At 48.1% G+C, this 15687-nt stretch overlaps 1 protein-coding gene across 1 annotated transcript in view; it reads left to right on the top strand.

Moving 5' to 3' along the window:
• Positions 1 to 8879: 8879 nt before the first annotated feature.
• Positions 8880 to 15687, top strand: part of COCH (cochlin) — a 432915-nt gene continuing 426107 nt past the window's right edge. Inside the window, exon 1 of the mRNA XM_086936983.1 lies at positions 8880 to 8951. The gene's annotated coding sequence lies outside the window, so the exon portion shown is untranslated. The remainder of the gene's footprint in view (positions 8952 to 15687) is intronic.

Here is a 15687-nt window from a genome sequence, read left to right as displayed (position 1 = left end):
ACTATAGAAACTCTCAAACATTTGACAAGACGTTCACATTGCAGATGCCCAAATTGCAACCCCCATCCTATCCATAACAGCTCACAATACATGGCAGAACCTATTTTTGGTACATACAGACCTCGAAACGTTAACCAGATCAGGATTTAGACCCACAAGGACAATGTAATTTATTTTTGTAGTAGCGTGCTCTAGTGTATGCACGTCACGTGGGCCACGTGACGTGCCGCGCCCGCGCAAGGCTACGCAGGCTGCGTAAGCGCTTGGCGCGCAGAACCGTTAATTGGCAGTTGAGGCGCGGCGCTCTTCAAGGGTAGACGTGTTTAAATAAAGACGGTTAAACACTACCAGATTGCAGCGTCATCATTGCTGGGTGATCGATAACATTACAATGGCGACGACGGTGGGATAACTATCCCTACCCTGCAGTGAATCGACGACAACCAAGCAAGCACCCTGAAGAGCGCGGCAGGGCCGAACAACCATAAGCTCCTCCAGAGGTCGGAACGGCGAGAAGCTGAGGAAGGCACGTGAAGCAGTGAGCCACGAGATAGCGTCCACTGGTCAACGAACGAGCTGGATAACTTGATAAAGAGCGAAGGGGCTGACACAGGCGGTCCCCAGAACCACGCATACAAGGCGAACGAGATAGTGCGCCAGGAAGCCCCAAGGGCCAAACGAGCCACCAGCCCACGATCAAGAGCGAAAGGATGAGCGTTCAAACAGGATATGCAACAGCGCCGGTGCAATTCCTGCCCAGGCCAGGAGAGCCGCTGATGAAGTGGGAGGATTGGAGAGAGTACATCGACAACTTCATTGGCGTGCTGGAGGACGAGAGCGAAGAAACATTCAAACCATCAAGGAAAAAACGCATCCTGCTGTTGAATCTAGGCCCGGAAGGGTTGAGAGTGTATAAAAGCCTGGTGCCGAAGCAAAGGAACAGCACGGACGATGATGTGTACGCTCACGCAATCGAGGACCTGAACGAACACTTTAGACCGGCGGTGTGTGTGTCAGTGGACAGGTTCAATTTTCAACAAAGGAAGCAGCGCCCAGGAGAGACGGCAGAGGAGTACGTGGCGGCACTAAAACGGCTGGCGGCCGCGTGCAAGTACGACAACTGGGACGAGGAGTTCATTAAGGATCAAGTGATAATGCACACCACGTGCAACTCCGTGCAAGACAAGTTGTGGGCCAGTGGAGAAACCACCCTGAAGGATGTGATGGTCATCGTCAAAAGAGCATAACTGGCGAGGAGGTGTGCGGACGCAACAAAGAAAGAGACGGCGTCCAGCGCCATGGTGAACAAGATAGATGAGGACGAGACCCGTAAGGACCACTCGACAAGAAAGACAACAGAAAAGAGTGGCGCCAAGTGGAGCAGTAATGGCGGACCTCCAGGAAGGCACGTGGGCTCCAACCGGAAACCATGCTACAGGTGCGGAAACTGGACGCACGAGGCGCATGACAAGAAATGTCCGGCGTTTCGGGCCAAATGCATGTACTGTGGAATAATCGGACACTTCGAGAAGGTGTGCAGAAAGAAAGCCTCCAAGAACACGGTGAGACTCATCAGCCAGGACAGTGACACGCAGGAGGACACACCGGAGGAGGAAGTAGCCACGGTGCTGGGCATATACAACCAGGTACTGGGAGCTGATGGACAAGTCCTGAATGTGGATGGGAAAAGATCTATGAAGCCGGTGTTGGAAATGACCATAGGAGGGATCAGGGTCAGCGTAATAGCCGACACTGGTTCGCCGTATACCATCGTCTAGAGGGCCGTATGGGAGGAGAAGTTCGCACCACGACTGGGCCCGGAACTGGAGAGGTTAGATATCCGCCCAGTCACATACAACGGGGACCGCATACCAATGGCGGGATTCCGACCACTGAAGTTTGAGTTCCGGGGCCGATCGGCCTGCTGCAAGCTCTACATAGCGGAAAAGGGACCATCCGTGCTGGGGTGGCTGGACCAGGGTGACCTGGGCATCAAGTTGGATCCTGGGGGTGTGGAGCAGATCTTACTAACGGAACACGAGTCGTGGCCTGACCAAGACAGATGGAGGAAGACATTCCCCAAGGTATTCGGAGGCACGGTGGGGAAACTCGAGAAATTTGCACATAGGATCATCCTGAAGGACAAGGCAGTGCCCGTGGCCCACCGAGCCAGGAACATCCCCATCGCAGTGCGAGAAGCGGTGCAAGAGGAGCTCCAAGAACTGGAGAAGAAAGGGATCATTCAGCCCATCACATGTGCGGAATGGCTGGCGCCACTGGTGGTGGTTAAGAAGCCCACCGGGAAGGTCCGGCTGTGCGTGGACCTCAGGGAGCTAAACAAGAACATTGTAGTAGAAAGATTTCCCCTGCCAAGAATAGAGGAGATGCTGGCCAGCACCCGGGGCATCAAATGGTACTCCACCATCGACCTGACGTCCGCCTACCGCCAAATTGCCCTGCATCCGGAGAGCCGCCACCTCACGTCGTTTATCACCCCGTTTGGGTGTTACCAGTTTCTCCGCATGCCATTCGGGCTGGCGTCTGCAGCAGCAGTTTTCCAAAATTTGATGCACCAGCTTTTCAAAAATAGCACGGGCGTCCAGTACTTTCAGGACGACATTCTGATAATGGGCCGAGACAAACTGGATCACGACGCAAAGCTGGGAAAGGTGCTACGGATTTTGGAAGGGAAAGGTCTCACCGCAGAATGGTCCAAGTGCCGCATTGGAATGTCGTCAGTGACATACCTGGGACATGAAATAGGCGTGGAGGGAGTAACCCCCAAGGCTGAAAACGTCAAGGCGATCCGCGAGGCACCCCCTCCAATCAGCAAAGAAGAAGTAAGATCTTTTCTTGGCATGGCCGAGTACTATGGGAAATTCGTGCAACATTTTGCCTCCAGGACCCACCATATGAGGCAACTTACGAAGGAAAACACCGAGTTTTGATGGTCTGCAGAGACACAGAGCGAGTTCGATGATGTCAAGAAAGCGATCACAGAAGCTATTCCCCTTCAGGGGTATGACCCCCAAGGCAGAACGGTCTTGACCACAGATGCCAGCGACAAAGGCCTGGGAGCAGTCCTGATGCAGGATAGAGGGCAAGGACAGATGGAAACAATAAGTTTTGCCTCGCGCACGCTGTCGGATACAGAGAAAAGGTATAGTGTAATCGAGAAAGAGATGCTGGCAGTGGTGTGGGCCACTGCGAGGTTCAGACAATTTCTGTGGGGCACACGGTTTCTATTGAGAACGGACCACAAACCCCTGCTAAAGGTGCTGACGTCAATTGGGCATGCCGAAGCCACACCAAGAATATCAAAGATGTCGTTGAAGCTACTAGAGTTCCGGTATGACGTGGAGCATGTGCCAGGGAACAGGAATTGTGTGGCGGACTACCTAAGCAGAGCTGCTGCGATGGAATCCAGTGGTGAGAACATGGCAGGAACAGAGTAGTGGGTGGCACTCACAGAGGACCAGGAGGTCTCCATCAGCCTCACAGAATGGGAACAGGCATATGATGAGGATGCAGTGTTAAAGGAGGTGAAGAAGCTCGTGATGCAAGGGTGGCCCAAGAAGAAAGCACTGGTAAGGGAACTCAGACCCTACTATGAAGTCAGAGAAGAACTATCGATAGGCGACAAGGGAGTGTTCGTACACAGGGGCGAGAGAGTAATACCACCCGTCAACCTCATTGACCGCCTACTGGACACACTCCATGAGGGGCACCTTGGGATCTGCAAATTGAGGCTGAGAGCCAGGCAAGATTATTGGTGGCCGGGAATGGACTTGAAAGCAGAAAGACATGTCAGGAACTGCACCAGGTGTCAAGGAGCGGATAAGACCCTAAAACTCCTCCGACCTGAGCTGGGCAAGTTCGATCTACCAAAGAACCCTTGGGAAGAACTGAGCGTAGATATACTGGGCCCTGTTCTGGACATGCAAGGAGTGCAGAAGTACGTGTGTGTCATGGTGGACAGGCACTCGAAATGGCCGGAGATAATGATAAGAGAGACTATGGACACAGACGCAATTATCAAGTTTCTAGCAGACACGTTCGTGAGGGAAGGCATTCCCAAGACTGTGCTTAGCGACAACGGGCCCCAGTTTAAATCAGAGAAGTGGAACAGATTCATGAAAAGAAACGGCATAGGAGCCAAGCACACACCATATATCACCCAGCCGGAAACGGCTTAGTGGAACGGTTCAACAGGGTGGTAATGGGGTCAATCCAAGCTGCCATAGCCGACGACAAAGACTGGGAAGCAGAAATTTGGCATATGATCTGGGCTTACAGAATAACGCCTACCAGCACAGGGTACAGCCCGTTCCAAATACTCAGAGGCAGAGAACCTTTCACGCAGGACAATCGAGTGTGGAAGGAGAAAACAGTCACCAGTGAATGGTCGCCCGCTGTAGTGCGAGCCAACCTTGAGAAAGCCCAAGCAACCTACACCAGACATTATGACCGCAGAAGGAATGTACGGGACACTGGACTAGAGGAAGGAGCGTGGGTGCGAGTGAGGTTGGCCAATGCGCAGAGGAAGGGAGAGAGCAAATACAGCAAGCCCATGCAGGTAAAAGAGGTACGGGGCAGGGCGGCCCTATTGAGCGATGGCGAGGTGTAACAAAATCTTGAACTGGGATCAGAGGACCACGGATCTGGAAGAGGAAGAAAAGGAGTTGGGAGAGCAGGAGGCTCCGGAAGGAGCGCTCGATGAGAATGAAGGAGACACACAAGAATTAGAGACGAGGGAACACGAGCAGGAATGGATGGCCCGAGGAAGTCGGAAAGAAGGAGGAGCAGGCGCGGCCGCGCAGGAGTCAGAAGGAAGTAACGAATGTGAGAGCCTCAACACCCCGGTAAGACTGACCCGTAGTGGCAGGGTGGTGGTTAAACCAGCTAAATACAGAGACTATGAACTGAACTGTGGACAATGAGAAACTGTCTCCATGTTGGGAAAAAAGGGGAGATATGTAGTAGCGCGCTCTAGTGTATGCACGTGGGCCACGTGACGTGCCGCGCCCGCGCAAGGCTACGCAGGCTGCGTAAGCGCTTGGCGCGCAGAACCGTTAATTGGCAGTTGAGGCGCGGCGCTCTTCAAGGGTAGACGTGTTTAAATAAAGACGGTTAAACACTACCAGATTGCAGCGTCATCATTGCTGGGTGATCGATAACATTACAATTTTTCAGAATTAGAAAATAAACACAACCAAAACAATCTATATTTCAATTTTTTAAGCTCACAGTTTACATAAAAGAAAATAGGAAATCTCCATAGTAAAATATAGAGCACACACCATAAAATGTACCACATTTGTCTAAGTGAATGTTGAACCCAAAATCTAAATGTGTGAGTCCTAGGGTGACCAACCGTCCGTAAATTTCACGGACAGTCCGTAATTTTGGCTGTCTGTCCGTTGTCCGTGAAGGATTCTTTAACGGACGCCATTTGTCCGTAATTTTAACCGGGCACAGCTTGCCCCCACCTCCCTTCTTGACTCCGATGCTGTATGAAAGCTCCAACCCCCAGCAGCACTGTAGAGGCACAGCGGGATGGCAACCCTCACACCTCCAGCCCTTGATGAGCTGTCAAGAGGTGCTTGAAGGTGACAGAGGGAGGGGCTGCAGGTTCAGGAGCAGGGGCATCCATTCACATGCAAACAGCCCTGAATGCTCTTGTATCTGCTATTTAGAGGGGGGCTCACACATTCCTTTTCTACCCAGGGCCCCAAACATCCTAGACTCGGCCAGATTACACCCCTGATTCTCTTCACCGAGCTTAATTACTGTCACTAATTTGTAAGCAAACCTCGGTTCTTCAAACATGCATAATGTAATACAATAAAAAAAATGGCACAATTGCACCCACACTGATTAACAAAGTATGGAGGACAATCAGTTCTCTTAGAGTATCTCCTGTAAGTACAGTATATCACAGTGGGGGATGGCATTTTGGACAGAGAGCCTGTCTTCTCGTTGTCTTGTGCAGGAGGGGGCGAGAAGCCCAAGATGATACTAGAATACTGCATGCCCACCCCTATGCCCACCCTGGTGGATCACGTTCCCTCTCCTGTGATGACTCCTGCTACTGTCCCCCCATGTGGTGGCTCCAGTCCACCCCCCGCCTGTGATGGCTCCTGTCCCCCATGTTGTGGCTCCAGTCAGCCCCCACCTGTGATGGCTCTTGTCCCCCCCTGTGGTGGATCCTGTCTCCGCCCTGGGTGGCTTCTGTCCTAGTCCTGGAACGGCCCCTGCAGCGAGGGTGAAGTTCTTGATGGGCCTCTTCTCAAAAGGGCTCAGCTCAAAATTAATATGGAAAGGTGGGCGAGTAAGTAAGTGAAGGGATGTGTGAATGGCTGGATGAATTAGTGAAAGGGTGAATGGATGAATGAAAGATTGAATAAATGGATAATGAGAGAGGATAGATGGATTGATGAGTGAGGGGAAGGATGGAGAGAAAATGTAAATAGCTGGAAGTATGGGTGGAAGGGTAGCTGGATGATTGATGAGGGCAAAGATGGATGAGGGGAAGGATGAGGGATGGAGGGGATGGATGGATGGATGAGGGGAAGGATAAATGGATGGATGGATGAGGGGAAGGATGGATGATGGATGGAGGGGAAGTATGGATGGATGAGGGGCAGGATAAATGGATTTGTTGGATGGATGGGTGAGGGGAAGGATGGATGAAAGGAAGGATGCATGAGGGGAAGAAGGATGGATGGATGAGGGGCAGGATAAATGAATGGGATGGATGGATGGGTGAGGGGAATGATGATGGATGAGGAAAAGGATGGATGGATGGATGGAGGGGAAGGATGGATGGATGAGGGGCAGGATAAATGGATGGGATGGATGGATGGATGGATGGGTGAGGGGAAGGATGGATGAGGGGAAGGATGGATGGATGAGGGGAAGGATGGATGGACGACGGGAAAGGATGGATGATGAGGGGAAGGATGGATGATGAGGGAAAGGTTGGATGGATGATGAGGGGGTGGGTGAAAGGATGGATGATGAGGGGATGGGTGGATGGATGGATGATGAGGGGGTGGGTGAAAGGATGGATGGATGGATGATGAGGGAATGGATGGATGATGAGGGGGGTGAAAGGATGGATGGATGATGAGGGGAAGGATGGATGGATGATGAGGGGAAGGATGGATGGATGGATGATGAGGGGAAGGATGGATGGATGGATGGATGGATGATGAGGGAAAAAGATGGATGGATGATGAGGGAAGAGGATGAATGGATGATGAGGGGAAGGATGGATGGATGATGAGGGGAAGGACAGATTGATGGATGGAGGGATGATGAGGGAAAAGGATGGATGGATGATGAGGGGAAGGATGGATGGATGATGAGGGAAAAGGATGGATGGATGATGAGGGGAAGGATGGATGGATGGATGATGAGGGGAAGGACAGATGGATGGATGGAGGGATGATGAGGGAAAGGACAGATGGATGGATGATGAGGGAAAAGGATGGATGGATGATGAGGGGAAAGGATGGATGGATGATGAGGGGAAGGATGGATGGATGATGAGGGGATGGATGGATGGATGATGAGGGGAAGGACAGATGGATGGATGGATGGATGATGGGTGGGTGAAAGGATGGATGGATGGAGAGTGGGTGAAAGGATGGATGGATGGATGGATAAGTGGGTGGGTGAAAGGATGGATGGATGGATGATGAGTGGGTGGGTGAAAGGATGGATGGATGAGTGGGTGGGTGGTGGGTGGGTGAAAGGATGGATCAGTGGATTGGATGGTGGGTGGGTGAAAGGATGGGTGGGTGGGTGGATGGTGGGTGGGTGGATGATGGGGGTAGGTGGATGAGTGAAATGATGGATGGATTGATAAGTGCAAGGTTGAATGAATGGAGATATGAGTGAAAGGGTGGGTGTAAGATTGGATGAGTGAGTGAAAGGGAGGGTAGATGGACAAAAGGATGAATAGATGTGTGAAGGAGTGAAATGATAGATGGATGAGTGATCGGGGCAATGGGTGGATTCATGAGTGGATGAGTAGATGGATGGATGGGTGGGTGGATGGATGGATCGAAGGAAGGCTAAGTGAAAGGGTCGATGGAGAGAGAAAGGGAGGATGGATGGATGACTAAAAGAGTGGATGGGTGGAAGGATTAGTAAGTGAAAGGATGGCTGGATTGGTGAAAGGGGAAATGGCTGAATGGATGAGTGAATGGATGGATGGGATGAAGAGTGGATGGATAAGTGAACAGATAGATAGGGTGAAAGGGTGGATGGATGGATAATGGAGGATGAGTGAAAGGATGGATGAGGGGATGGATGAAGGGATGGATGAGTGAAATGATAGATGGAAGGATACATGATGGATAGGTTTGCAAATGGTTGAATATGTTTGGAAATGGCTGGGCTTATTTATATACTATTGCGTGACCTCTGATGTGTCTGTAAAACGTACCTATTGTCCTGAAGTTTTGTCCTGAATTTTGACCCCCTGTCCTGAATTTGTGTCCTGAATTTTTACCCTTTGTCCTGAATTTTTACACTCACCGTCCTGAATTTGCACCAATGCCAGTTGGTCACCCTAGTGAGTCCCACTCGCGATGCGTGAGTCCTCAGGTCACTCGTTGGTCCTGCTCTAAAGGGTCTGTGGAGACAGAGCCAAGTCTAGAGACTCCTGAATATTCCACCACATCCCGCCCAAAATAACGGCACACCCTCGGCACGCGCCTTCCTCCGCTACTACTCGCGCGGATCAACCGCGCTGGGGCGGGGCAGGGCAGTATGCCCGTGCTCTTCCAGCAGCACAAGTCCCGCCCACCTCTTTGCGAAGCACGCGGCTTTTATAAAAGGGTCGGCTCGCGCAGCTACGAGCTCAGAACTTCAGAACCTTCGCTGTTGGAAGCTTGTGCGCGTGCAGCAGCGGCACTCCGGATTGGGCAGCATCAGCCACGGTAGGCACGCGGGCGGAAGGAGCGGGACAGAAGGGCGCCGTCCCCCGCGTGGACAGCGCACCTCAGCGGTGTCGCAGTTACTCACACCTGCCCCTCTAGGGACGAGCTGGTCATACCACCGAGGGACGCTGACCGTCGAGGTCCCTCTCAGACACCGTTAACTGCGTCTCGACGCCCGCGCGAACTTCTGAACCCGCGCGCCCTCCTTCCTGACAGACGCCGGGCGGTCCCTGGGTTCAGCACCGGCCGCTGCGGACAGACACCCGCCTGGCCGGACTGCTGCGGACGTACGGTGGGGATTCCGCAGCCCTCAGCCTTGCCATAGGGCTCGACCCTCCGCGGTGTCGCAGAGGGCTGGGGGCTCTACTACCCGTGGCGGAGGAGGGGACTTCCATTGGTACTTTCATTGATTTACAGGAGGCGCCCACGGAACCGACGACCGAGGAGTTAGGTTGTTTGTAGAACTCGAGATGGGGAGTGTGTTTAGGAACAGGAGACTGGGGGCGTAGAATCAGAGGTGGTATGCATCTAGATTGTTTCTAAAATACGAGTTAAGAGCGTGTGTATGTTGTCTCTAGACTTAGAGCTGGGGTGTACCTGTGTTGTCTATAGAGCATGGGGTGAGGCTTGCCTATGTTGTCTTCCGATAAGAGATGGGGGGGTGCTTAAAAAGAAGTGGGGTGCGCCGGGATTGTACGTGGAACCGGAGATGGGATGTGCTCAGGTTGTCCATAGAACAGGAGATAAAGCTTCTCCATAGGAGACAAGATAGATGGTGTGTATAGGTTGTCTATAGAATAGGAGACGGGGTGCGCCTATATTTTCTGGAGAATAAGAGACGGTGTACCAAAAATGTGACTAAGATGTTCCGAAGTTGTCCATAAAATAGGAGATGCAGAGATGGAGCTTGTCTGTAGAACGAGAGATGAGGCTTGTCTATAGAACAGGAGATGGAGATTGTCTATTGAACAAGTGATGGAGCTTGTCTATATAACAAGAGATGGAGCTTTTCTATAGAATAGGAGAAGAGAGATGGAGCTTGTCTATAGAACTTGAGATTGAGAGAAGGAACTTGTCTATAGAACAAAAGATGGAGCGAGTCTATAGAACAAGAGATGGAGCTTGTCTATAGAACAAGAGGTGGTGCTTGTCTATAGAACACGGGGTGGAGCTTGTCCATAGAACAGGAGATGAAAAGATGGAGCTTGTCTATAGAACAGATGTAGCTTGTCTATAGAACAATAGATGGAGCTTGTCTATAGAACGAGAGATGGAACTTGTCTATACAACGAGATGGAGCTTGTCTATACAACGAGAGATGGAGATTGCCTATAGAACAGGAAATGGAGAGATGGAGCTTGCCTATTGAACAGGGGATGGAGCTTGTATATAGAACAGGAGACAGAGCTTGTCTATAGAACGAGAGATGGAGCTTTACAATAGAACAGGAGATGGAGCTTGTCTATAGAACAAGAGGTGGAGCTTGTCTATAGAACAAGAGATGGAGTGTGTCTATAGAACAAGAGATGGAGCTTGTCTATAGAACAAGAGATGGAGTGTGTCTATAGAACAAGAGATGGAGCTTGTCTATAGAACAGGTGATGACGAAATGGAGCTTGTCTCTAGCATAGGCAATGGAGAGATGGAGCTTGTCTATAGAACAGGAGATGTATCTTGTCTATAGAACAGGAGATGAGCTTGTCTATAGAACAGGAGATGGAGCTTGTCTATAGAACAGGAGATGAGCTTGTCTATAGAACAGGAGATGGAGCTTGTGTATAGAACAGGAGATGGAGCTTGTCTATAGAACGAGAGATGGAGCTTGTCTATTGAACAGAAGATGGAGAGATGGAGCTTGCCTATACAACAGGAAATGGAGAGATGGAGCTTGCTTATTGAACAGGAAATGGAGAGATGGAGCTTGCCTATTGAACAGGAGATGGAGCTTGTCTATAGAACAGGAGACAACTTGTCTATAGAACGAGAGATGGAGCTTTACAATAGAACAGGAGATGGAGCTTGTCTATAGAACAAGAGATGGAGCTTGTCTATAGAACAAGAGATGGAGTGTGTCTATAGAACAAGAGATGGAGCTTGTCTATAGAACAGGTGATGACGAAATGGAGCTTGTCTCTAGCATAGGCAATGGAGAGATGGAGCTTGTCTATAGAACAGGAGATGTATCTTGTCTATAGAACAGGAGATGAGCTTGTCTATAGAACAGGAGATGGAGCTTGTCTATAGAACAGGAGATGAGCTTGTCTATAGAGCTTGTCTATAGAACAGGAGATGAGCTTGTCTATAGAACAGGAGATGGAGCTTGTGTATAGAACAGGAGATGGAGCTTGTCTATAGAACGAGAGATGGAGCTTGTCTATTGAACAGAAGATGGAGAGATGGAGCTTGCCTATACAACAGGAAATGGAGAGATGGAGCTTGCTTATTGAACAGGAAATGGAGAGATGGAGCTTGCCTATTGAACAGGAGATGGAGCTTGTCTATAGAACAGGAGACAACTTGTCTATAGAACGAGAGATGGAGCTTTACAATAGAACAGGAGATGGAGCTTGTCTATAGAGTAAGAGATGGAGCTTGTCTATAGAGCAAGAGCAGGGCTTGAAAAATCATTAAAATGTTACTAGACGTGCAGGTCTAGTAACTTTCATAATCTACTCAGCTTAACTGTAATGTACTTGACCAGTGAACTGGTCTCAAATTATGTGATCCTAGCAAATATTTTGTCTTATGGAGCCGTCTTTTTCTTTATCGCAGAGTGCTCCTTCAAATACTATTTTTGCTGCACAAAAAGACGTTATTTACTAGGCTAAATGTTTGCTCCACGTAGAACAAGAATCAAGCACATATATAGGGTACACATGATTCCTGGCTTGCCTCTTAATTCACTAATAGCATTGTCATATGGGCAGGAGCAGTAATAGTTCCCAGTTCATGGTTAAATGAACACTTTTCATAAATATATTACTAAAGCATGATGTGGTAGTGCATTGTCATTTACAGATAGCATGTTTTCCATTGAAATGGCCACAAAACTTTCCCGCTAACATTTAGCTTTACTGATAATAGCGCAGATTTTTTCTTTGAAATTGGGTTTCAGCAAAAATATTTTAAATTTGCACATCAACAAGTAAAGTGTTCTAATTTGTTTTGATCCTATAAAGATATTTTTTTCACCACAGAATTACAAAAATGGGTCTTTATAACTAGTGAAATATATTTGAAATGTTTAAACAGTTCACTTAGCCTTACAGCCTTTCGTTTAACATGCTTTGCACAGTTCAATTATCACACAGTTCACTTTACAAAATCTTCTAATGTAAGTCACAGAAAGAAAAATAAATGTAATAAGATAAGCTGACTGACTTTTGACCTAGGTCTTTGACAGAAAGGGAGTATGACAAGAAAACAAGATTCAATGGCATTTGTATTGCTCTTTCACTTTGTGAGCAATAAAGATGCTTTAAATCTTATCTGGTCACATTTGCTCTGCTTTCAGAGACAGAGGTCAAAAGTCAGTTTGTCTTCCCTGAAGTTAGAGGATTTTCAACAATGCCAGTGGACTTGTCTATAGAACAAGAGATAGAGCTTGTTTGTAGAACAGGAGATGGAGAGATGAAGCGGTACTATAGGACAGGATATGGAGCGTGTCTATAGAATAAGAGATGAAGCTTCTCTTTAGAACAGGAGATGGAGAGATGGAGCTTGTCTGTAGAACAAGAGGTGGAGCTTGTCTATAGAACAAGAGGTGGAGCTTGTCTATAGAACAAGAGGTGGAGCGTGTCTATAAAACAAGAGGTGGAGCTTGTCTATAGAACAAAAAATGAAATGGAGCTTGTCTATATAACAAGAAATGAGATGGAGCGTGTTTATAGAACAGGAGGTGAAGAAATAGAGCTTGTCTATAGAACAGGAGACAAAGCTTGTTTATAGAACAGGAGATGGAGAGATGGAGCGGTACTATAGGACAGGATATGGAGCGTGTCTATAGAATAAGAGATGAAGAGATGAAGCTTCTCTTTAGAACAGGAGATGGAGAGGTGAAGCTTGTCTATAGAACAAGAGGTGGAGCTTGTCTATAGAACAAGAGGTGGAGCTTGTCTATAGAACAAGAAGTGGAGCTTGTCTATAGAACGATCTAGAACAAGAGGTGAAGCTTGTCTATAGAACAAGAGGTGGAGCGTGTCTATAGAACAAGAGGTGGAGCTTGTCTATAGAACAAGAAATGAAATGGAGTTTGTCGATATAATAAGAAATGAGATGGAGCGTGTTTATAGAACAGGAGGTGAAGAAATAGAGCTTGTCTATAGAACAGTAGACAAAGCTTGTCTATAGAACTGGAGATGGAGCTTGTCGATAGAAAGAGATGGAGCTTGAGTAAAGAACAAGAGATGGCACTTGTCTATACAACAGGAGATGGAGCTTGAGTAAAAAACAAGAGATGGCACTTGTCTATACAACAGGAGATGGAGCTTGAGTAAAAAACAAGAGATGGCACTTGTCTATACAACAGGAGATGGAGCTTGTCTATAGAACTGGAGATGCTGCTTGTCTATACAACAGGAGATGGAGCTTGTCTATAGAACTGGAGATGCTGCTTGTCTATACAACAGGAGATGGAGCTTGTCTATAGAACAGGATATGGGTTCCTGTGCTGTCTATAGGACAGTAAACGAGATGCACATAGAGTGTCTGGAGAATAAGAGATGATAGGTTTTTAGGGTGTGCCCAGGTTGCATATAATACCAGAGATGGATTTTGTCTATAGAACAGGAGATGGGGTACGCCTAGATTTTCTGTTGAACAAGAGATGGGAGTGCCTGTGTTATCTATAAAACAGAAGATAGGGTTCTCTTACATTTTCTGTACAGCAAGAGATGCTTCGTTCCTAGGCTTATCGTAAGTAGAACAGGAGATGGGGTGCTTTGGGTGTCTGCACAATAAGGGGCTGTGGGGCCTAGATTGTATATGGGGTGTGGTGGAATATAGCTGTCGAACATGAAAGTGAGCCATGTGTAGGGGCGGGAATGTTTATTTCATTCATACACTGTATTGGTGTGTGCACATATTTACTATCAGCAGACTTACAAAGAGACCTGCACAATGGGAGGTGTTGTGTTGCACGGGGTTACATGTGCCCACATTCCTTGCTGAGACGCTGTATTGTGCAGGGTTAGATGTGCCCACGTTCCTTGCTGGGACGCTGTTTTGTACGGAGTTAGATGCGCTCACATTCCTCAAAAAGACGCTGTATTGTACGGGGTTAGATGTGCCAACATTCCTTTCTCAGACCCTATATTGTATGGGGTTAGAGGCGCCCACATTCCTTGCTGAGGCACTGTTTTTTACAGGGTTAGATGTGCCCACATTCCTTGCTGAGATGCTGTATTGTATGGGATTAGGTGCACCTACATTCCTTTCTGAGACGCTGTATAGTATGGGGTTAGATGTGCCCACAATTCTAGCTGAGACGCTGTATTGTATGGGGTTAGATGTGCCCACATTCCTTGCTGAGACGCTGTATTGTGCAGGTTAGATGTCCTCACATTCCTTGTGGAGACGCTGTATTGTACGGGTTAGATGTACCCACATTCATTGCTGAGACACTGTATAGTACGGGGTTAGATGCGCCTACATTCTTTGCTGAGACGCTGTATTGTACGAGTTTAGATGTGCCCGCATTCCTTGCTGAGACACTGTATTGTACTGATTAGATTTGCCCACATTCCTTGCTGAGACACTGTATTGTACTGGGTTAGATGCGCCTACATTCCTTGCTGAGATGCTGTATTGTGCGGGGTTAGATGTGCACACATTCCTTGCTGAGACACTGTATTATATTATATGGGGTTAGGCAATGTTAACAATGTATGCAGTTTGCATTACAAGAATAAGGAACAAGGAGTCACAAGAGTTTTTTGAAAAAAAGGGCGGTATTATTCACCAATAGAAACAGGAAGAGGTCTTTCACATGGCAATACAGTTAAACAGCACTGTACAGAACAGATCATGTGACAACCCAGTGGCACTTGGTGCGTAGTGATATATACAATTGGTGATTGTGAAGGTGCAAGTGCTAAAGTGAACAGGGTGATCGGCGCATAAACATGTTGGGAAATTGTTCTTGCTTACATGACACACCCATCCCAACGTGGTCTATGGGTTTCCTCCTGTTGTTCTTATACACATTCCTTGCTGAGACACAGTATTTATTGTACGGGGTTAGAGGAGCCCACATTCCTTGCTGAGACTCTGTATTTATTGTACGTTAGATGCCCCCATATTCCTTGCTGAGACGCTGGATTTATTGTACATGGTTAAGTGCCCCCACATTCCTTGCTGAGCTGCTGTATTTATTGTACTGGTTAGATGTGCCCACATTCCTTGCTGAGACGCTGTATTTCTTGTACGTGGTTAGATGTGCCCTACATTCCTTGCTGAGACACTATTTATTGTACGTGGTTAGATGCGCCTACATTCCTTGCTGTGAAGCTGTATATATTCTACAAGGTTAGTTGTGCCCACATTCCTTGCTGAGACGCTGTATTTATTGTACGTGGTTAGATGTGCCCACATTCCTTGCTGAGACTATGTATTTATTGTACGTGGTTAGATGTGCCCTGCCTACATTCCTTGCTGATACGTAGGCTGTCCTGTTTTCAGTTTCTATTTTTGGTAAATTCTGGTGGGGTTTTTTCAGTGTTCTCAATATCTTAAAAAA

Source organism: Lissotriton vulgaris, chromosome 9, assembly GCF_964263255.1.
Source record: "Lissotriton vulgaris chromosome 9, aLisVul1.2, whole genome shotgun sequence".
Classification (NCBI taxonomy): domain Eukaryota; kingdom Metazoa; phylum Chordata; class Amphibia; order Caudata; family Salamandridae; genus Lissotriton; species Lissotriton vulgaris.
Note: the sequence above shows the minus strand (reverse complement) of the source record. Positions and strands in the feature narration are given on the sequence as shown.